The sequence below is a fragment of the Pelodiscus sinensis genome, chromosome 3, assembly GCF_049634645.1.
Source record: "Pelodiscus sinensis isolate JC-2024 chromosome 3, ASM4963464v1, whole genome shotgun sequence".
Taxonomy (NCBI): Eukaryota; Metazoa; Chordata; order Testudines; family Trionychidae; genus Pelodiscus; species Pelodiscus sinensis.
The window spans coordinates 7,581,322-7,596,011 of NC_134713.1; the positions used below are offsets into that span (position 1 = coordinate 7,581,322).

The window sequence follows — 14,690 nt, forward strand, 5'->3', positions numbered from 1 at the left end:
ACCTGAATAGGGTCCATGATCTCTACCCTGGACCAGGAAGGCGCCCGCCTTCTCTGGCCCCTGTCAGGCTCCTGGGAGCAGGCAGACTGCTCCTGGGGAGCGGTGGAGGGCTGGATGCCAGTGGCTTGCTGGCTCATGTTTTGGGTCCTCTGGGTCAGGGGCCCCGGTGGCCACTGCTGGTTCTGGGCTGGCAGGCTTGGAGCTGGCACAGGCACTGTGGCCAGAGTCAACCCCTTTAAGGGCTCCGGGGCTGGGGGAGAAGAGAGTAAGCTTTCCTGGTTGTGCCCAGAGTGGCAACAAGGGCTCCCTGGGAAGGGCTGGAGGCTCCCTATTTCGAATTAAGTGTCTATACAGCACTTAATTTGAAATAGCTATTTCGAACTTGGTGTTATTCCTTGTAGAATGAGGTTTACCAAATTTGAAATAAAGGCTCCAGTATTTCGAATTTATTTCAAAATAGCGGTTTGCCTTGTGTAGACGCTATTAAAGTTAATTCGAAATAACTGCTGTTATTTCGAATTAACTTTGTAGTGTAGACATGCCCTTAGTGTATTAGGAATAGATGGTGATAGAGATGTAGCTGTGTTAGTCTTGTCTAGCTGAAACAAAAGACAGAACTCTGTAGCACTTTAAAGACTAATAAAATGGTTTATTAGTGATGAGCTTTCGTGGGCCAGACCCACTTCCTCAGATCAATATGTGGAAGAAAATTGGCACGACCATGTATACCAAAGTGATACAGTCAAAAAAAATGTGAACACATATAAAAATGACGAATCAGGTTTAAGAACAAAGAAGGGGGGAGGGAAGGTTAGTGTCTGTGAGGTAATGACATTAGGGGTGATAGGAGTTAAAATCACCCTGAAGCAATATGCATGTTTTAAGGTCATTGACAGAATGGTCAGTCTGGCTGAAATGGCAAGCAACAGCTTTCTCTCTGTGAGAGAGTCTGATGTCTGTTTTATGTGCCTTGATTCTTTGGCAAAGTGTCTGAGACGTTTGTCCTATGTACATGGCAGACGGACACTTTAGGCACATGATGGCATCAATTATATTTCTGGATGAACAGGAATATGTGTTCTTGATCTTGTAATAGGCATGGTTAGGTCCAATAATGGTGTCAGCAGAGTAAATATGTGGACAAAGCTGGCACCGGGGTTTGTTGCAAGGGAAAGTTCCAGGGTTGGTATTAGTGTGCTATGTCCTGTGGTTGTTGGTAAGAATTATCCTGAGGTTAGGTGGTTGTCTAGAGGAGACTATGGGTCTGTCTCCCAGAGCCTCTCGGCGTGTAGTATCCTGTTCCAGTATAGGTTGTAGTTGATTGATAATGCGTTGGACGGGTTTAAGTTGGGGGCTATAGGATTTTCTGGGTTTTCTGTAGAGAGTCGTGTCTAATTTACCATTGGTGATTTGTACTGTGGTGTCCAGGAAATGGATCTCTCATATAGAATGTCCAGGCTGAAACTGATGTTGGGATGTAAAAATGCCCCATCATCTCAGGTATCAGCACGCTCACTACTGGACACACCATACGATCCATCGTCTATAGCCAACCCTTAGATACAATCGCATCTGTTCTAATCCCACTGTCAGAGACCAGAAACTTCAGGATCTCTACCAAGCATTTATAAACGTCAATTACCCACCTGGAAAAATAAAAAAAAAAATTGAAAGAGCCAGACGAATACCCAGAAACCATCTACTTCAAGACAGACCCAAGAGAACCAACAATAGAACACCACTTATCATCACCTATAGCCCCCAACTTAAACCCGTCCAGAAGCAGGGAGAAGTTTTTCACTGTACAATTTGATGTTTTATAACATAAGGAAATCACTTGAGAAAAACTTGAAAGCTCTTTGTTTTCTGTACCATAATTTAAATGAAAACACTGCACTGTATTGCATAGAAATGTAGGATAAATATTAGCAATGCTGTATGATTTTCATGAGTGAAATCCTGAGCCACTTAAAATGACATTCTACTTCCTCTGTTGTTGTTTTATGGTGTTCTGTATTGTAATTTAATTTAAATGAAAATCCAGAATTACCACTGGAATGCAGGGTATTAGTTACTAAGTGTTTGTAACTTAACTTTCATGTGTTTAGATAATATTAAATAGTTATTATTACCTTTTTCTGTATTGTACTTTAAAAAATTATCAAAACAGTTTTAATTCGAGAGGTTATATGGCATTATCTTGACAAATAAAATATGCAGAATTTTGATATTTTTCACACAGAATTCACCCCCAAGAGCAATTGGTGCAACTTATCTAACACAAGGGCTACGTCTAGACTGGCATGATTTTCCAGAAATGCTTTTAACGGAAAAGCTTTCCGTTAAAAGCATTTTCGGAAAAGAGCGTCTAGATTGGCACAGATGCTTTTCCGCAAAAGCACGGGAGCAGCATAGTGTTTCTGCAAAAAGCACTGATTTCTTACAGTAGGAAGTCAGTGCTTTTGCAGAAATTCAAGTGGCCAGTGTAGACAGCTGGCAAGTTTTTCCGGAAAAGCAGCTGATTCTTTCACCATAGAGGCTACATCTAGACTACAAAGGTAAGCCAGAAAAAGGCTTTTCTAAAATTTGGCGCAGCTATACATTGCCACATTTTGAAAAAAAAAAACCCATGTTCTTTTGACACATCCCTTTCTTCCTCCTAGAACGAGGTTTACAGCGATGGTGAAAGAGCGCATATACTTTTTTGAAATTTTTTTCAAAAAAGTGGACGTGTTCCTTGGACAGGGCATGACTTTTCCAGGATTCCAGAGGTACCAGAGGTATCCCAGAAAAGCACTGAAGTCTAGACGTAGCCAGACAAGGTTGGAAAGAGGGGAAATTCAATGCGTTTTTACTTTTGAGAAACTACAAAAAGGGTCTGAAAAGAATTCCCCCTGAAAATTTCTAGGATGATAAATATTGGTCTGAGAGACTTATTCAATCCCAAAAGATTGTATCAGGTTCCAACTGTACCAGCTCCCAGCAATAACAAGCCAGTAGACTGATTTGTATAAAGATATATCTAAATGTGTGGCACAGTGCTTGATTCAGCTGTTCATGCCTACTCAGTGTATTCAAACCCGATATCCCCCTTAGCGTTCATCCCATATTCACGCTCACTTCCTCCTTCTCCACCCTCATTACAGTAGATTGCCCAAGATATAACTTAATGCATTGCCTACCTCCGTTCATTGCATACTCTCATATGCACTCGTTCTGCCTACACACTCATTCTGGGCATCCATATCTTTCCACCAGGATCTCTCATTTATAGCCAAGCCCAGGGAGAGCTGGAGTTGCCACATGTTCATTAATAGTCCCTTGTGTGCCAGTACAGAAGCCACAATAACCTACCACCACTTACTGCTTTTTCTGGTTTCTTGGGCAAGACACTAAGCACAGCCACTATTCCTGTAAAATCAGTTCTCTCCAGTATCCTTGTTCTAATTCCTGGCTCCATTTTCCTGGGTCAAAGAAACAAAGCCCCTTCAAAGTCCCAACTTCCCCTCTATCTCTCTCAGCCAAGGGGTCAGCTCAGCCTGATTCCCCCCAAATCCCCAGCACACATATCCCCACACCACTCAAACATCCAGCCCCCTCAGGCCACAGGTCTTTGCTCCATCCCACAGAAAGGTCTGGATCACTGCCAGCGAGACCTGTGACAATACCAAGGTGACTGTTCTCAGGGGACCCCAAACCCTGATTCCTTTTGTATGCCTCTGCATCCATACTCCTCTACCCGCCCCATCCCACCCCACCTTCCTCCATGCCCCAGCTCCCTTGGAACACAATAACCCCTCAGATGCCTCTGCCCCCTTTACATCCATCCCTGGAGAGCAAAAACTCTGGCTTTTTTCTCCTGTCACCGAAACCTTCTAGGAAAAGCCACCATGATCTCCTGTGCCCTCAGGTCTCTTGTCTGACCCCCGTCTGCAGTCTCTGAGAGCCCCCAATGCACAGAGAGAGGGCAAGGGATGCCGTCTGTCCACCTTCTGACGAGGTCCGGGCCCACAGCTCCAGGCCTACTAGCCATGGAGTTCCTCCACCCGCTTGCATTGTTCAGTAGGGGACCGTACCACTTGTACAGCCTCAAAGGCTTGTTATTTTGTTCCATTTATCCTGGAACTACCCCCTGAGTGAGGGGATGATGGCCCCAGGGATAGCTAGTTAAGAGCCTGGGACCAGGATCCTCCCTCCACCTAGCGCACTCAGGATTTTGGGACAATTATGATCCACCCCGTCTGGTCAGAGGATTGGAGGTGGGTGAATCAAACAGGAGACTCCAAGCCCAGGCAAGGAGAGTTGCTGGAGGAGCTGCTGAGGAAGGCACTCAGTCAGAAGATAGGCCCAAGAAGATGAGCTGTGAAAACCCCACGCCTGAAGGAAGGGTCTAAGGATGAGGGAGGCCATGTCACAGGCAAGGAGGGGTGGGGTAAGGGCTGTGCATCCCTAACACCAGAAAGGGAGCTAAGTAATCGGAATAAATTGCCCTCCCCCCCAATTACTTATGGGAGTCAGAGGGAAGTGGAGTCAGGATGCCTACAGAACCGTCCCCAGGCCGTAAGGCGGCATAGAATCATAGAATCATAGAGCTGGAAGAGACCTCAGGAGGTATCAAGTCCAGCCCCCTGCCCAAATCAGGACCAATCCCAACTAAATCATCTCAGCCAGGGCTTTGTCAAGCCGAGACTTAAAAACCTCTAGGGATGGAGCTTCCACCACCTCTCTAGGGAACCCATTCCAGTGCGTCACTATTAGGAAATAGTTTTTCCTAATATCCAACCTAGACATCCCCCACTGTAACTTGAGACCATTGTTCTTTGTTCTGCCATCCGTCACTACTGAGAACAGTCTCTCTCCATCCTCTTTGGAATCTCCCTCCAGGAAGTTGAAGGCTGCTATCAAATCCCCCCTTACTCTTCTCTTCTGCAGACTAAATAAACCCAAATCCCTCAGCCTCTCTTCGTAGGTCATTTCTCCAGCCCCCTAATCATTTTTGTTGCCCTCTGCTGGACCCTCTCCAATGTGTCCACATCCTTTCTATAGTGGGAGGCCCAGAACTGGACTCAATACTCCAGACGTGACCTTACCTGTGCTGAATCTCTACCCGTAGCATCCTCTCTACTCATGGAATTTCCCCATCGGCATGATGAGGAAACCTCACATCAGCAGCAAACCTGAGCAATATCAATGAGACTAACTCGGAGAGCTGCTTGTCGCTTGGCTGACCTATCAGCGTAAAGCCGCAAAGCAGATCCAGAAAGAATGCTCTTATGGTTCAGTTGCAGGAGAGGGTTGACAAATCTGAGTTTAGTTCCCAGTTCTGCCAGTGACTTCTTGCCTGACTCTGGGGAAATCATTTCATCTCTCTGGATCTTGTCTCCTCATTTGTACAGTGGTGTTAATAGCAGTTGCTTTGTCATTTCAATGGTTAACTCTTTGCAGCAGAGACCGTCCTTTATTGTAGTTAACACTATGGGACTCTCATCATGGGTGAGGCCTCTAAAAATTGACAACAGAAATGGTCAGGCTGTTGTGAGTTCTGTTGTTTCTCCTTCTCCATGGAAGGACCCCATGGGTATGTGTAGACTACAGAGTTTTGTCGACAAAAGTGGACTTTTGTCGACAAAACTACACCTGTGTCTACACTACCACCAAGTTCTGTTGACATAACGTCAACAGAACTCGGCAGTTTTATCGACAGCAGTAAACCTCACACCCCACCAATTTCCCCCGGTCAGCCCTGCTCCCCCGACAACCCCCCCCCCCACCAGCCCCACTGCTCCCGTCCTGCCCTGCTTCTGGCAGCTGGCTCTCCCATCCTCCTCCTCCTGATCTCTCCCGTCCAGCCCTGGTTCCACCGCCTGCCCTCCCCGATATCCACCGGACAGCCCCACTGCCCCCAACCCTGCTTCTGCCGCCTGCCCTCCTGCCCCAATCGCCACGGGACAGCCCCACTGCCTCCAACCCTGCTTCTGCCAGCCCACCAGCCCCGATCTCCGCAGGACAGACCTGCTGCCCCCAACCCTGCTTCTGCCAGCCGCCCACCCACCTTCCCCCATCTCTGCGGGACAGCCCTGCTGCCCCCAGCCCTGCTTCCTGGAGCTGGTTTCCCCCCCCACACACATACACACACCCAGCCCACCCTGCTCTGCTCCCCTCTCAGCAGCCACACTGAGGCCCAGTATATTTTTCCTGCAGCCCGGTACCGGGCCACGGCCCATAGTTTGGGAAATGCTGATCTAGATGGTACTTGGTCCTACCATGAGTGCAGTGAATTGGTCTTGATGACCTCATAAAGTCCCTTCCATTTCTGGTGTTCTATGATTCTATAAGCTCTCTGACTACCTGGCTTTCCAAGTAAATATATTCCATTTTGGAAAACAGATCTCCCCTCCCTTTACCTCCTACTCTAATCAAAAGCAATTTCCATATTTTGTTTTTAAATCTTTCCTAATAATATTCTACAAAATTAAGCAACAACTCATACATAAATACATACATAAATTCAATGTAGACATTTTAAAAAGAATTGATGCTTACTAAATATTGTGGAACCTGCATGTAGGATACAAATTTTATATTTTAAAGGAGAAATTTGAAATTCTACTGTGGGATTTAATTAAAATTGTGCACTTGAAATGTGATTAGCTTCATGGCATAAAAATTAAAACAAAAAATATATAAACGTTAGAAAACTGGAACTCACATTCATGTATATATATTTTTAAAATTAAACACACTTTTGTCCTTGGCAAAAACTAAAGCAACAAATACTTAATTACAGAAGGAATATGTTCATAAAATCCTAGAATCCTAGGGCTGGAAGAGACCTCACGAGGCCATCGAGTACAACCCTCTGCCCAAAACAGGTCCAATCCCAACTAAATCATCCCAGCCAGGGCTTTGTCAAGCCGGGATTTAAACACCTCTAGGGATGGAGATTCCACCACCTCCCCAGGGAACCATTCAAGTGCTTCACCTTCCTCCTACTGAAATAAAAGAGACTGCTTTTGAACCAAGAACTACTTGATCTGCAGTCAAACACTCTACCACTGCAATATACCCCTGTTCTTATGAAAGATTCCCAAGAAGTTCCAGTTCTGCTTCCCAGATCATCTAAGCCTGAAGCCAGACCCTGTTATAGGGACAGCTCCATGCTAGCAGCCTGCCTAGTGAAATACTGTTAGCATGTCCCTGCCTGGAAGAAGTTGCAGTATGAATATAATCAGTCATCTACTGCCTGATCAAAAGCCCTTTGACAACAATGGAAAACATCCCATTCCATTTGAGTAAGGGTCCTATTGAAAAGAATCCCAGAGCACTTCTGTACCTAAGAAGCAGTGGCAGAAGAATAAGTAAATGCATGTACTTGTTTTGTAACATTGTACATTTGTACATTTCATAATATTGTACATGCATGCAGGGAAATACTCGAATTTCATGCATCAGAATACATTACAAGGATGTTACAATTATTTTTATAAGTGAGAAACAAAGTGAATAATATTTCTATTACTGTGTGTAAGAAATTTATGCCTTTTTCCTATAAATGAACTGAGGAATTTTACAGTTAGTTCTATGAGTTTCTTCCTTCCTCAATCCATGAGGCATCAACCCAGAACAATCTAAAGTAGAGAGAAGAAATATTGATGTACAAAATGTGAAAGTTAAGGGCATTTGCAGGTACTGAGTGCTTTGGAAGATTTGTTTCATTCTCTCCAGAAGGAGAGAACAAGAGATGATTGGATTTAAATTGCAGCTAGGGAAACTTAAGACAGTTTCTAAGTGTTCTGTAGAAACATCTAACATCTCAACAGTCCCCAGCAGATGCATTTAAACCAGGTTCAGAGTGTGTCCACACTGGCATGTGCTTTTGCGCAAGAGAGCATCCACACTGCCATGGACACTCTTGCACAAGAAAGCTCTGATGGCTATTCATGAAGGCTGTGTCTACACTACACCCCTTTTCCGGAAAAGGGATGCAGATGAGACAAGTCGGAATTGCAAATGCAGCGGGGGATTTAAATATCCCCTGCTTCATTTGTATAAACATGGCTGCCGCTTTCTTCCGGCTCGGGGCTTTGCCGGAGAAAAGCGCCAGTCTAGACGGGATCTTTCGGAAAAGAAAGTCTTTTCCGAAAGATCCCTTATTCCTCTTAAAATCAGGAATAAGGGATCTTTCAGAAAAAGATTTATTTTCCGAAAGATCCCATCTAGACTGGCGCTTTTCTCCGGCAAAGCCCCAAGCCGGAAGAAAGCGGAAGCCATGTTTATACAAATGAAGCAGGGGATATTTAAATCCCCCACTGCATTTGCAATTCCGACTTGTCTCATCTGCATCCCTTTTCCGGAAAAGGGGTGCAGTGTAGACACAACCAGATAGGGGTTTTCTTGTGCAAGAAGAGCTCTTGTGCAAAAAGTTCTTGTGCAAGAAGCCTGCAGTGTAGACGTAGCCTGGCTGTCAACAAACCTCTCCTTGGCTGCGTTTCTGAACTAGCTGAAAGTTGGAGTTAACCTTGGCTGAAGTTTGAGGAAGATTCACTTACCCACTGTCTCCCACCTACCTTTCATCCAACTCCCTATGGGAGATGTGGGGTGTCAAAATAGTCTCCTTGTGTCCCATCAAACTTCCTTTCTGTAGGCTCTGTAGGAAACCCTACCTACTAACATCCTTACCCTTCTGCCTTGCTTTGTGTTCTGTTCTTGAGGGGAGCTCCACCTCCCTCTAGCATGTTGAGGAAACGGCCCATCAGCAAGATGACTTTCCAGACCACAGCTGGTGGTCCTTAATTCCTTGTGCTGTCTAGGGTTCTGGCCAGTCCATTGCAGAGACTGGAGCCTCCATTTTTCTCAAAGGAATATGCACCTTCATCCTTTAGTAGCAGGACACAACCATTCTTCTTTCTGCACCAGACCAAGCATTTTCTAATGCACTATAGATATACAACCCTGGTTAATGCAGGTTAATTGTAAATCAGAATATAGTATTGGCAATAGAGTTTTTTGACTTTTTATTATTAGGAGAAGACCAGAAGTGTTTTTTTTTCTTTTTAACGTGTGGATTTTTGTTTTATTTGTATTCCACTTCCCTATTCTCTGCCTTAGAATATTAGGAAAGTCAAGCCTTGACTTTTTGCATTTACTGGAAGGCTCTGCAGGCCCCAGAGAAAAGTCTGTGACGTTTCTCAAATCTGCAATGAGGGGGGAAAGGTTGTGGAATTTTTAATCAGTTTTTTTCTCCTGATTAAATTGTCTGAATGAATCACTTGTTCATAATAAAAACCAAAACCACAACAAAGTTCCAAATTTTCCCTTAGTATGATGTCTTAATCTTGTCACTGCTTGCACTCTTTCTCGTTCTCTCTCAATGTCTCTCTCTCTCTCTGGGTACGTCTAGACTACATGCCACTGCCAACAGAGGCATGTAAAATAGGCTACCCAATATAGTCAATGAAACGGGAATTTAAATATCCCCGGCTTCATTAAAATAAAAATGGCCACCGCGTTGTGCAGACTCTGCTGATCGTCGGCACAGCGGTGTGTCAAGACGTGGATTGGTCGACAGGGGAAGCCTTTGTTGACCGCTCCCTTATGCCTCGTGGAACAAGGTTTACAGGAACAGTCAACAAAGGCTTCCCCTATCAACCGATCCACGTCTTGACTCATGCACTGTGCTGATGATCAGCTGAGCCGGCACAATGTGGCGGCCATTTTTATTTTAATGAAGCCGGGGATATTTAAATGTAGTTAAGTGCAGAGGTTAGGTAAATAGCTTCACTGTTGAAGGTTTCTCTTGCTCTGATCTGAAGAATTCCCAGACATCCATTGGGATTTCTTTAACAAAACACCAGACCTTGATCTAGGTAAATACAACATGTGAGTAGCTTACCCCTTCCCACACACAGAATCCAATTAACAGCTACCTCTGTTCTGAGCGGCTTTCAACATAACTCCATTTCCACACAAAGGCAGATCCTGCCATACCTGTACTTAATTAAACTAGTAGATAACTAGCCCATTAGCATTCGTCCCACACCCACTCTCATTTCAAGCACTCTCAAAACACCACATTATCCAAATATCCACCCCCATTCATCCCACGCTCTCTGTGCCTCTCCTTCTGTGTAAACACCTCATTTGGGGAACATGTGCCCTCCCACACAGGGGCATTCAAGCTATGCCTGGGCTGGCAGACCAGAGCCACAGGAGCTAGCATTTACGGCCTAGCTGGGGAGCAATGCCATGTGTTCACTGAAATTCCCATTTCCCCAAGTAAACAGACCAGGACCCCGCCTTTCATTATTAAGTGTGGGGAGTTTTTAAAGGGCGCGGTTTCTTTGAAAGACATTAGCACAGCCTTTGTCCCCATGCCATCCAATCCCTTTAATACCTGGTCACCCAGTTCTAATGTTGCTTTTTCCCCCCTGCTCAAAGAAATCTCCCCCTTTCAAGCACCAGCTTCACACTATATCCCCCAACCAAGGGGTCAGCCTCTTTACCCACAAGTCCCCAGTATCCACATTCCCATACCAACCAATCACCCAGCTCCCTCAGGCTGTGTCGAGACTACAAAATTCTATCGGTAAAAGATACGCAAATTGCGAACCTCAATTTGCATATCTTTTTCCACTTTTCTTCCAAAAGAGGCTTTTTTGACAATTGGCCTGTCTACACAGGACCAAATATCAGAAAAAATGCCTCTTTCGGAACATCCCTTCTTCCTTGTAGAATGAGGTTTACAGGGATGCTGAAAAAACATGTCTGCTTTTCCGAATTTTTTTTTCTGGAAAAGCAGACGCTTTCTTTGGACATGGAAGAGCTTTTCCAGGATACCTCTGATATCCCGGAAAAACTCTGCAGTCTAGACGTTGTAGTAAGTTGAGGGTCAGTAACATGGAGTCAGCAGGCCTGAATAGAGGCCTGTAACATGAAAACAGCAACAGGCCTAGCAATCTAGCGAGCAAGACTTTGGTTCAGTAACATAGGAGCCAAGAAAGAGGCCTTACTGATAACTGTGTGATTGTGTAAGTTAGGACACAGGGAGCCACCGAGAACAAACTGTAAGCCAAAGGGGGTGCACTAGGCACCTAAACTGTAGGTGTCATTGCCTAAACTTACAGAATGCACAGTAGCTTAACTTTGACTGCTGTTAATATCTGTTATATGGCAATAGGCCTGCCCGGTGTTGGTACCTTGTCAACGTGGGCCATAGTGCCCAGTGGTGTCACATTGTACTGATCTCTGTTACCAACTGGTAGAGCTTCGCATTTGACAATAGACCTGCTGGATTGATTTCAGACCTTGCCTGCATCTGTCGTTTCCGGGGCCTCTCAGAGATCTCTTGTGTTGACCAAAGTGCACGGGGTCTAACATTCTAGATAAAGGGCGGGCCGATTGTTATGCACGCAGCCAAAAGTTTATCATCACCAACGGAGTAGAGGTCCTGTCAGGAGCACGCCAGGACGACCCTGACCAGACGATGCTGATACTGACAATTCAGACCACTGAAGGTACCGAGGTACAAAGACACCAAGGTATAACAGACATACCCTCAGGCAGCAGCCCCCTGCTCCATGGTGGGGTCCCTCTCATTCCCAGGATGGCCCATGTCAGAGTTCGAAGCCTCAGTCCCCAAGGTTGCTACTGCCAACACCCATGGGCACTAGGGGTACGTCTACACTACATGGCTCTGTCGACGGAGCCATGTATATTTGTTTATTGGGCAAAGTGAAATGAAGCGGCGATTTAAATAATCGCCGTTTCATTTAAATTTTCATGGCTGTGTTCAGAGGGGTCCAAAATGCTGCAATACATCTGCTGGATCTGCATTTCTTACAGATTCATTCATTTTCTCCATTTCCTGTTTTTCACACTGCATCATTTTGTATGGATTTTTTCAGGCTTTGTTTTTAAGCATTTCTCTTTGATGATGTCAGCACTCCCGCACTTTCAAGTTCACTCTCTTCCTGGAGAGACTCACAACAGATCCTACCAACTCTCCGTCGGAGGACAGCAGGCCTTTCAAATCCAGAAATGATCTCCAGAAAGGAGATCTTTTTAGATATGAACAAGGATTTCAGGAAAGGTCATAATGGATCAGGTTCTCAGCTGTCATTAAGGTGAGTGCTACTACTAAAGAAATCTCATGGCTGAATCTGACTTCAGCTAGTTATTGGAAAATAGGGTCCTTCCATTAGTGACTATACTGAGTAATCAAATCCCCATTTTTGTAAGGCACATTCCCAAATAGGGGATTCTAAGGCACAGAGTCTATTGCTAGTAAAGGTAGATATTGTAAAGTTCCTTACAATCATAAACTCTTAGGCTTTATCTACACTATGGCTACGTCTAGACTGGCATGATTTTCCGCAAATGCTTTTAATGGAAAAGTTTTTAATGGAAAAGTTTTCCGTTGAAAGCATTTGCGGAAAAGAGCGGAAAAGTGTCCGTGCCAATCTAGATGCACTTTTCCGCAAAAAAGCCCTGATCGCTATTTTCGCGATCGGGGCTTTTTTGCGCAAAACAAATCTGAGCTGTCTACACTGGCCCTTCTGCACAAAAGCTTTGCACAAAAGGACTTTTTCCCAAATGGGAGCAGCATAGTATTTCTGCAAGAAGCACAGATTTCAGACAGTAGGAAGTAAGTGTTCTTGCAGAAATTCAAGCGGCCAGTGTAGACAGCTGGCAAGTTTTCTGCAAAAGCAGCTGCTTTTGCGGAAAAACTTGCCAGTCTAGACACAGCCTATGAGTTTTTCCAAAAGAGATAATGTAAATGAAGTGCTGAGGAATATTTTCTCGTGCTTCATTTGCATACTCTCTTTTGTTCTGTTTTGCGCAAAGGAGAGGCATAAGGATCTTGCACAAAAAGGGGGGGTTGTGCAAAACGGCCACGGCCACACTGCTTGTTTTTGCGCAAAAACAGACCAAAAGAGAGTATGCAAATGAAGCATGAGAAAATGCACATCCATGCTTCATTTGCATTGCCTCTTTTGGCAAAACTCACAGTGTAGACAAAGCCATAGAGGATTAGGTTTGGAAGAGACCTCAGGAGGTCATTGAGTCCAACCCCCTGCCAAAAGCAGGACCAATCCCAACTACAGCATCTCAGCCAGGACTTTGTCAACTCAGGGCTTAAACATCTTTAGGAATGGCGATTCCATCAGCTGCTTAGGCAACCCATTGCAATACTCCACCACCATTCTAGTGAAATAGGTTTTCCTAATATCTAATGTAGACTTCCCCACTGAAACCTGAGACCTGTGCTTCTTGTTAAGTCAAGGAACTGCTAATGTAAATCAGAAATGTTAGAAAATCTTCCTTACTATCTTTTTGGATTTTAGAATTTTCCAGGTGTGGGGATAAAGGGAATTTCACCTCTTTTGTATACCAAAATAAGTAAAGAAATATGATCACCTCACATGATCATCCCTGTTTCTCAATCCCTGCTCATAATCAAATCAGTCTTTCTCTAGCCTTGTGAGCAGGAGCTGTAGCATTTAATGTGTTGGCATACAATTATCATACAGTTTTCAACACAGCTTGCATTCCCCACAGCTGACAACATTCCAGCTGGGTCTATTCCAGCTGCTGAATAAAACCATAGATCTGCCTTAACTGCTGCCTCACCACCACCCTGATGACTGCACCTGGCTCCTCCCCATCATCTGCCAACCTCACTTATTGTCAAATTTGAGTTAACCTCACTATCGAGGGGTGCAGCCCTTTGGTTGGGAATTCCCTCATTCTGCCCCTGGGTCTCAGTCTTTATATGTTTCCACCACTTGGGGGTCACTACGGCCCTACGGTACAGTCTTTACAGGTTCCCCTCTTGGAATACATACGGCCTTGTGGCCTAGTCCTCTGGCAGTCGGCCTTCCCCTCAGGGGCGGCCCATGAGCGTAGGCGAACTAGGCAGTTGCCTAGAGTGCCGCTGGCCCAGGCACTTGATGATGACGTCACAGCCATTGATGGCCGTGCAGGCGGGGGCACGGATTGCCGCTCCTGCTTCCCCTGCTTCAGAGTGCCTCAGCAGGGAAGGGGAGGATAGGGGGACCCGGGTCCTCCCACTCCACCAGGTCCCAGCCCAGGGCCCTATTGACAGTGAAGCGCTCCACTGCTTGCTCAGCCAGGGGGCTTTTCCCCTCAATCGGCCAAGCACTCCAGGAACTATCACTCCCTGCCCTGGGCTGCTTCCTGCCTCCCCGCAGTTCTCCTGTGGTCGTACCTCTCCCCTGTCTCCAGAGCCACGACTGTGGCCACGGCTGTTGCTGCTGAGGTTGTCATGGCTGTGGCGTTGGTTCCGGCTGCGGGGACTCCTCTGAGTGAGGAGCTGGCTCTGCAGGTCCTTCCCCTTCGGCCGTCAGCCCCAAGTGAGCCTCTTTTATAATGCGGCTCACCAGGGAGCATGTCTGGCAAGGCCGTGGGGGTGGGGCGCTCTCAGCCAGCTGGACCCTGCCCACAGGTTGATTTATAGTGCAGGGCTGGGCCGCCCCATCACACTCACCTTGACTTATTTTCAGAACCTACTGGAAGCTGGAGTGAACCTTGGCTGAAGTTAGAGGAGGATTCTGTCTCCCCGTGGCAACCACCCATCCTGCAGCAGCCTTCCTCAGTCAGTCTGATGGGGCGGGTGTCTAAATATTCCTTTGGTGTCCCTCCCAACAGCCTTTTGCTTCTCCTTTGCTTTG

The 14,690-nt window shown here is 45.7% G+C and overlaps 1 protein-coding gene across 5 annotated transcripts in view; it reads right to left on the reverse strand.

Annotated features, from left to right (window-relative positions):
• LOC102455312 (beta-defensin 5) overlaps positions 1-14,425 on the reverse strand; it is a 47,379-nt gene extending 32,954 nt beyond the window's left edge. For all 5 annotated transcript variants that reach the window (XR_012902447.1, XR_012902446.1, XR_012902445.1 and 2 more), the window contains exon 1: positions 14,228-14,425. The gene's annotated coding sequence lies outside the window, so the exon portion shown is untranslated. The remainder of the gene's footprint in view (positions 1-14,227) is intronic.
• Positions 14,426-14,690: the final 265 nt, after the last annotated feature.